At 38.9% G+C, this 7,180-nt stretch overlaps 1 long non-coding RNA gene across 1 annotated transcript in view; it reads left to right on the top strand.

Annotated features, from left to right (window-relative positions):
* Nucleotides 1-3,247: 3,247 nt before the first annotated feature.
* Nucleotides 3,248-7,180, top strand: part of LOC137585282 (uncharacterized) — a 33,270-nt gene continuing 29,337 nt past the window's right edge. Inside the window, exons 1-2 of the long non-coding RNA XR_011033536.1 lie at nucleotides 3,248-3,322; nucleotides 3,876-4,006. This is a non-coding gene — a long non-coding RNA (uncharacterized lncRNA). The remainder of the gene's footprint in view (nucleotides 3,323-3,875; nucleotides 4,007-7,180) is intronic.

The following is a 7,180-nucleotide window of genomic DNA, read 5'->3' as shown; positions in this document are numbered from 1 at the left end:
TGTTATTAGCCACAAAATGTGACCTCAACAGCAACATCGACAACATCAGCAACATGCTAATTAGTTGAGGGGCTGCCAAAGCCTCTTCTTTTTTTTTTTTTTGTGTTAATACATAGTAGCTGGCCTTTATTTCCCATGCGTTGAACATTATAATAATTTTATTTTATGCTGCCGTTCTGCTGTTTTCGTTTGTTGGCCAGGTTTAATTAATGATTTGCTAAGCTGGCAATTTTCCGAGTCCCCCTTCCTCTTTTTCGTTTTCATATTCAGAGTCACACAGTCTCCCCTCGTACCATCGTCGTTGCTCTTTGCCACTTTGTCTGGCTGTAGAGGTTAATTGGGTGTTTGGGGCCACCCACCAAGAGGCAGGGGACAGCGGGCAGAAAGAGAGAAAATCCGCATTGTGGCCGTCAAAAGCAGAATTTGCTGTTGCTGTGGCTGTCCCTGTTGCTGCCTGTTGTTGCTGGGCCTGTTGTCGATGTTGGCCAGCTTGCAATATGTATAAGCATGAGTGTGTGTGTGTTTGTTGCCAACACGTGGCAGCAACGGCAACAGCAGCAGCAAACAATGTGGCGCATTGTTGGCTGCCCGCTGTGTGTTCGTTTTGCAACAGATTTAAGAAAAGGGGGCGCCCCCAATAAGCTTTGCCTTGTTGCACATTGTTGCTGTTGTTGTTACTCTTTTCCGCTGCCACATTTCGTTACACAAAGCTCACATGCGTCATTTTTTATTGCCATGCCAAGCATTTGCAGTATTTATTGCATTTCACATTGTTAAATATCATTTGCCATACCCTACCTAAAAGGGTTACTCGATTTTATGGTCCAAATGAAACGATCCGAATAGCAGTTTTCCATCATTTCTTTCCTATAAATATTGTTGGGATCTTGTTATCCTTATCGGGTTTGCTATAAACTTCGATGACAGTAGCTATTATAGAGTATAATATAAACTATTGTAGGCAATGGTTTTTCATAGTGATTTTATTTTCTATGCTTTATTGGCTTTCCCTGGCGAAACCCCTTCTGGTGTCGCGGCAACTTCCATATGCAAATTCATGTGACCGATTGAGGTTTATGAATATAAATTGTTTGTTAATTAAATGCAACAACAATTGCAACAGCAATTGCATTGTGCATACAGAAAACAATAACAACAAAGACCATGATGGCGCATGGTTGGCTAGGCTTTAATACCGGAAATTGATTAAAAGCTCATTTCATTTCCCTTCCCCAACCCCTGGACACGAAACCCAATCATCTCCATATCTTCCTTCGCCCAAGTTTCTGCCGCACTGTCATAATTTGCCGTTTCAAATGATTATGGTGCCCCTTACACCACTCAAACACACACACACACATCGAGACACAACAATCGCACACTCACTGGAGTAATTGCAATTCACTAGCATTGTTGTTGCTGTTGTTGTTAATGTTGCTGCTGTTGCTGAAAAGGAAATATTCATGTAAAACATGCATGGGGCAGAGAGTTTATGGTTGCAGCAGCAACAGCAGCAGCAGCAGCTGCTATTGTTAGTTGTGCTTGTTAATATAATCAAGTCTTATGCTATACATTTCATTATTGGACAACTGGGAAACTGACTGACAAACGTTTCACTTCAACTCAACTGGCGACTGACTTGTACAATTTCCATGAATTTTCCAATTCGATAGAGATTTCATTGTCCACCAAACACAGAAACCTGACAAGGCAGACAAAGAGAGAAGCGGAGACACTAAGAGAGAGAGAGAGAGATAGTGAGACAAAGGTCTTAATTAGGAACTGATTATAAGATTATGTTAAAAGCCATTATCTTTTGAGGTACCATGAAATTGTAAGACCCTTACAATAATTCGATCAATCCTTAAATTAAACATTTTCCATTAAAATCTGAAAGTTGTAATAAATTGAAGGAGAATCTAGTTTAACAAAAATCTTGATTTGATAAAAGTAACGAGCTTACCATATTTCAGTTCATGTAAGCAAAAACTTTAAACGACTTATTAACAAACAAGATAAATGCTGAAAGAGGCATTCAAAGACTTTCTTTGATGGAAAGGATTTTAAACTTAGGAAGCATATCCTTTTCCTTTTTACTCTTATAAAATGGATAATCGTTTTCGTAAGGCCCCTTTATAAGTTTCCTTAGACATTCTCTTCTAAGATAAAAAATACATTTTTCACAGAAATTAATTTTTATTGTGTAGAATGTCGAAAATTATAAGTTAGCTCCAACAAAACAATCGCAACCTATCAAATTGTACAAAGAATATCAATTTTTAACATCTGCCTGCTCAACCGATTACAGCCTATGGCTTTAACTATAGATATAGTTGAGGCTTTTGTTTGATCAGCCAGTCAAAGCAACCCACTTAACGAGGTCGAGCCCATAGCAGCACGTAGTAGTAGGCTGCTGTTCAACCAAAAACAAAAAATTACAACAAAACCTCGAAACTGAAATTGAAATTGTAATCGAAACCATAACAAAATATTAAGTATACACACGAACGGAATGTAGGGGGTATCGGAGGGTCTTTTTTTCTGATTGCCAACTGGGAATTGGAGACTGGGGCATGGGCACGAACCGGGGCAGCAGCTTTAGTTGGTTGCTTGGTTGGTTGGTTGGTTAGTTGGCTTCGCTTGGAGTTAGCTCAGGCCCCATTTCCATTTAGCGTCTGTCTGACGGTCTGGCCAGTCCGCCTTTTGGCTAATTATAATGCGCCATAGTCACGCCAGACATGCTGCATAAATATTTAAATTAAATAATAAACAAATGCTAGAATACAACAAATATGTAGTAGCACAACTGTAAAAATAATACGTAATAATAGCAGACACACGAAAGTTATTTAAAACAAAGGGGGGTGTATGTGGGGGAGGTGAACCATATGAAGTACTCGTGCAACAATTTGTTTAATAAAGCCTTTAGACCAGGTTAAATATATCTTTTGATTGCCATTACATTTAAGGTAATAAAATATCAAAAATTGTATTTTATATGAGATATTTGAGGCATCCGAAGAAAAAAGGAACAACAACAACGTTATAACAAGTAAAAACCAATAATGCGGCTACAACAGCAAAAACAGGCAATAAAAATGTCATAAAATTCAAAATGAAAGCCAAAACGCAGCTTGGGCAACATTCACCCAACCCCTCCGGACAACTCCACCTGGGCTGACCCATTACTTGGGGCTACCCAAAACCAAGCCAACCCCCTACTCCAACCCTTCAGCCCCCTGTTTTGCCTTGTTGTGAGCTGCATAAAAAATAAGTAATATCGTAAAAATTACAGGAAATAAAAATCGCAACGTAAATACGTGTAAGTGCGTGAGTGTCGTGAGTTGGCCAACTTTCTCAGTTGTCTGAAATTGCCAGTAAAATTATGGCCAAATAGCGACAGAGACTGTGAGTGGAAGTGAGGGAGTTGGGTTGGAGGGGTTGTAGATTTGAAGTTAAAGGAAAATTGTAACAAAGTCGTAAATGTGGCAGACAGCAAGACAGAGAGAGAGAGAGGGCGGGTGGGCGATAGGCGATAGGAGTGGCAGCTGCTTTAAGTTCAAGTTTGCCAAATGCAGAAAACAAATAAATCGTGAATTGAAAGATATATTGTATAGACTATTGCGTGAGGTTTCATGGTCATAAAACCTCTGCAGAAATGTTGGAAAAAGAAGTTGATAACGATTGTGTTTTATTTAAGATTATATTAATTGCTGACCTTTGGAGACATTCTTAATGTTAGCCTCAAATGAGAAGTAATTTACAGAAACTAGAAAACAAAGCTTAGCTTAAACATTTCATTTGGCCTAATCTACATTCGAGGTCGATTCATGCTTTTAATAAGATGAATAAGATAACAATTCTTCTATTTTCAGATTGGCATCGATTGTTTTGAAGGTTTTAAGCATCGACTGCCTGCCTGGGCTCTTCTAATAACCAAGTCCCGAAAGTCTTACAGATGGCACGACCATTATAATAACGATTATGAAATTACTTACAGTCATAGGTAAGTACACTCGGGTAATTGTAACACTCTAATGAGAAAAATGATTATATTTCATACATATATATGTATATCTGCGTCGGGGTACAAGAGTCGCATTGAAATGGCATGACATATAGCTTTTATGGGAACAATCAAACACATTTGTTTCCCTCTGTGCCACCCTCTCGAACAATCATTAGTGGAATACGCATTGAACTACGGCAAACTGATTTTAATCTTACCCCCTCCTCGTCAGTTATCCCCCCGTGCCATTCGCCTCTTATAGAGCAATACAATGGTTATTTGTTAATGTGTCTGCACAATTATTTGATTTATATTTTCCATATAAACACTTCAGTTGGACTGCTGTTTATTGATGTTTGTCCAGCTCGTAATCATTGGAAAAGACCAAACCAGTTGGTCACTCGACCATTTCGAACGGGAGAGAGGGCAGTGAATGAGGATGACGAGGAGCAGCAGTGGGTTTTCGTCATGCCGTTGCCATCGATCCGTCAGTCAGGCGGCGGCTCTATGGTAAATGTTTTTCCAATTTATTTTCATGCTTAACTTGAACAACTTGAGCAAACTGCCAATAGACAACAGGCAAAACGTGGCTTCGATTTCATACCCTGTAGCTGGTAATAGTATGCCCATATTCCTTTGGAAATGAAGTTGGAAAAAATAACTCTTGCGATAGTGTCCAAAAAGTAGTAAAGGGTATCCATAAAGTCATTACGACAGTTTTTATTTGGCAATTTTTAGTTTCTGTTTCTATTTCTGGTCCTATTTCACTTTAATTTCTATGCAATTAAATTGAGTTATTTGCGTTTAGTCTGGTCAAAGTTCTGGATTGACTGACTGACTAGCTAACTGAATGGCCGAATGCCTCAATGGCTGACTGGCTAACTGACGGACAGTCAAAGTCTGCCTTAAATTGAATTGGCCTTTGTGTCTTCGTTGTTGCCGTCGTCGTCGTCGTCATGTATGGCATACATGTTCCCATTCTCCCATTTGGTTTGATACAATAAAATCCAAACAGAGCGACGCTCATTGAATAAATAATCGAATAAAATATGTTGCTGTTGGTTGCTGCTGTGACTGACTGACTGACTGCCTTTTCCTATCCCCCCCTCTTTCTCTCTCCCTCTCTTTCCCTTTTTTTTTGTTGCAAAATATCCAATTTCCAATTTCAAATTCCAATTATATTGCTCTACGCTTTTTATTATTATTATTATCGTTGTGCTTGCTTCTGTTGCTGCTGCTACTGATGTTGCTGCCGTTTGTTGCTGCTGTTGCTGCTGCTTCTGTCGCCAGCAAGAGCAATGAAAAATCAATATTGACATGAATGTTGGCAATGGGTTCTTGTTCATGTTCATGGCTCTGGGGTTTTTCATCGTCGTCGTCGCGGGTTGTTGTCGTCTTATGAATGCATACGGACCGGAAAAATTTTGCCAGTCAGTCCCACGGCTCAACTCAATAAGGGACATGGCAGACCAAGCTCTTCCGTCTCCTCAAACAACAAAAGTTTTGTCCCTAAAGTTTTGCCCAAGTCATGGCAAACAAACTCATCATCATGGAAATGTGCATAAATTCAAAGGTCCACACACGCACACATGCAAAACACACACATTCGACTCATTCAAGACACACCCACACATCAATTGCAATAAATTTCAGTTTTATATTAAAAGAAATTGCAACTGCAACATCTTCTTGTGGCATGTGACTATACTTCTCTCAATCTCAACTGAACAGGGGCGAATTTCGAACATGGATTTTAGAGGCCCCCAAAACGCCTTCTTCAAATGTCAGAAGTCAAGACGAGATTACATTAAACATGAGCATTTCGGATTGGTCAAAGTCAATTCTTTACGAAATGCATCTTTATGCTTCAAGTTGTTTGATTGAAATGAAAATGACTAATATTTTTCTATAAATTATGCCACAACTTGTGTTTTTATATGTCAAAAGTTGATGGAACAATTACCACTTTAATATTAATGTGATAAGTTTTGCCTTAGACTTTAAAACCGGACCAACAATGGAATTTTAATTTTATGACAATCGTGTCATAAATTTAGTATTTAAAGCTATATTTAGAGAGTTTTTATTGCCACAACTTTGTGAAGTTCATGCAAGGGCATAAAATGTTGCCCCATTAGCATAGTTTACATGTTGCTCATACGCCATGTGGGCCACACTTACCCACACCCTAGTGTGCTCTGGTCTTAACAATTAAAAAGAAAATCAATTTGAAGACTTCCTCACTAATTGCAGTCCAATCGATATTACAATGCCAAATGGTCACATCCGTTGCGTATACCATACTTCCGTTCCAGCAACCAGGCCAGTTCAGACCCCAGCAGCCCTTCAATCAATTGAAAATTGCGTGTTTCTCTTTCTGTTTCTGTTTTTTAGTCGTTGTTGTCGTTGTTCTTGTTGCTTTTTTTTTTTTGTGTGTTTAGTCAAAAGCGGAAATGTTGCTCAGCAGCAAACAAATTGCTTAATTACAAATACGAACAAAATATATTGTAAGACAGAAGCAACAACCAACAGCAACAACAACAACAATAACATCAGCAGCATCCCAAGGAAGTCAGTTCCCAGAACTTTGCATCAAAGAGACTGTGAGTTAGAGCAGAAGGAGACTTTGTGGTGGATTGAAAGCAGAAGGGAGGTGGGTTGAAGAAGGCAACTGCAACTGCAACAGACTGTCATGCAAATTAGCAAGAAAAATTGCATGCCAAATGTTGTTGTTGCCTTTATTGCTGTTGCTGTTGCAGCCAAAGCCAAAGCCAAGTCAAATGTCTATAATTTAAGCAGAAAACAAGCGACAGATACGAACGGCATACGGGCAGCAGGCAAGGGGGCTGCGGGCAATGGGGCAACAACAGCAACTGAAAAATCTTTTTGCAGTTTTTAGTTTTTTCTCTCGGTTTTTTTTTTCTCCCTTTTATTTTTCTCTCTCATTTTTGTGTTGCACAAAAATTTATGCACGCGGCTGCTGGCTAATTTGCCACAGCAGCAGGCAATGGAAATTGTTGATGTGCAAAAAGAGTAAAACTTGAATTCGCGTTTTTTTGTTTCTTGGTTTTTTTTTTTTTGTCTTGTAAATGCCATAAATTAGTTTGTGTCAACAGCTGGAAAAGCGGAATTAAGCATATTTTTTTACAAAAATATTTTTCCATATTTTTA

The sequence above is a fragment of the Drosophila tropicalis genome, unplaced genomic scaffold (genome assembly GCF_018151085.1).
Source record: "Drosophila tropicalis isolate 14030-0801.00 unplaced genomic scaffold, ASM1815108v1 contig_878, whole genome shotgun sequence".
Taxonomy (NCBI): domain Eukaryota; kingdom Metazoa; phylum Arthropoda; class Insecta; order Diptera; family Drosophilidae; genus Drosophila; species Drosophila tropicalis.
Note: the sequence above shows the minus strand (reverse complement) of the source record. Positions and strands in the feature narration are given on the sequence as shown.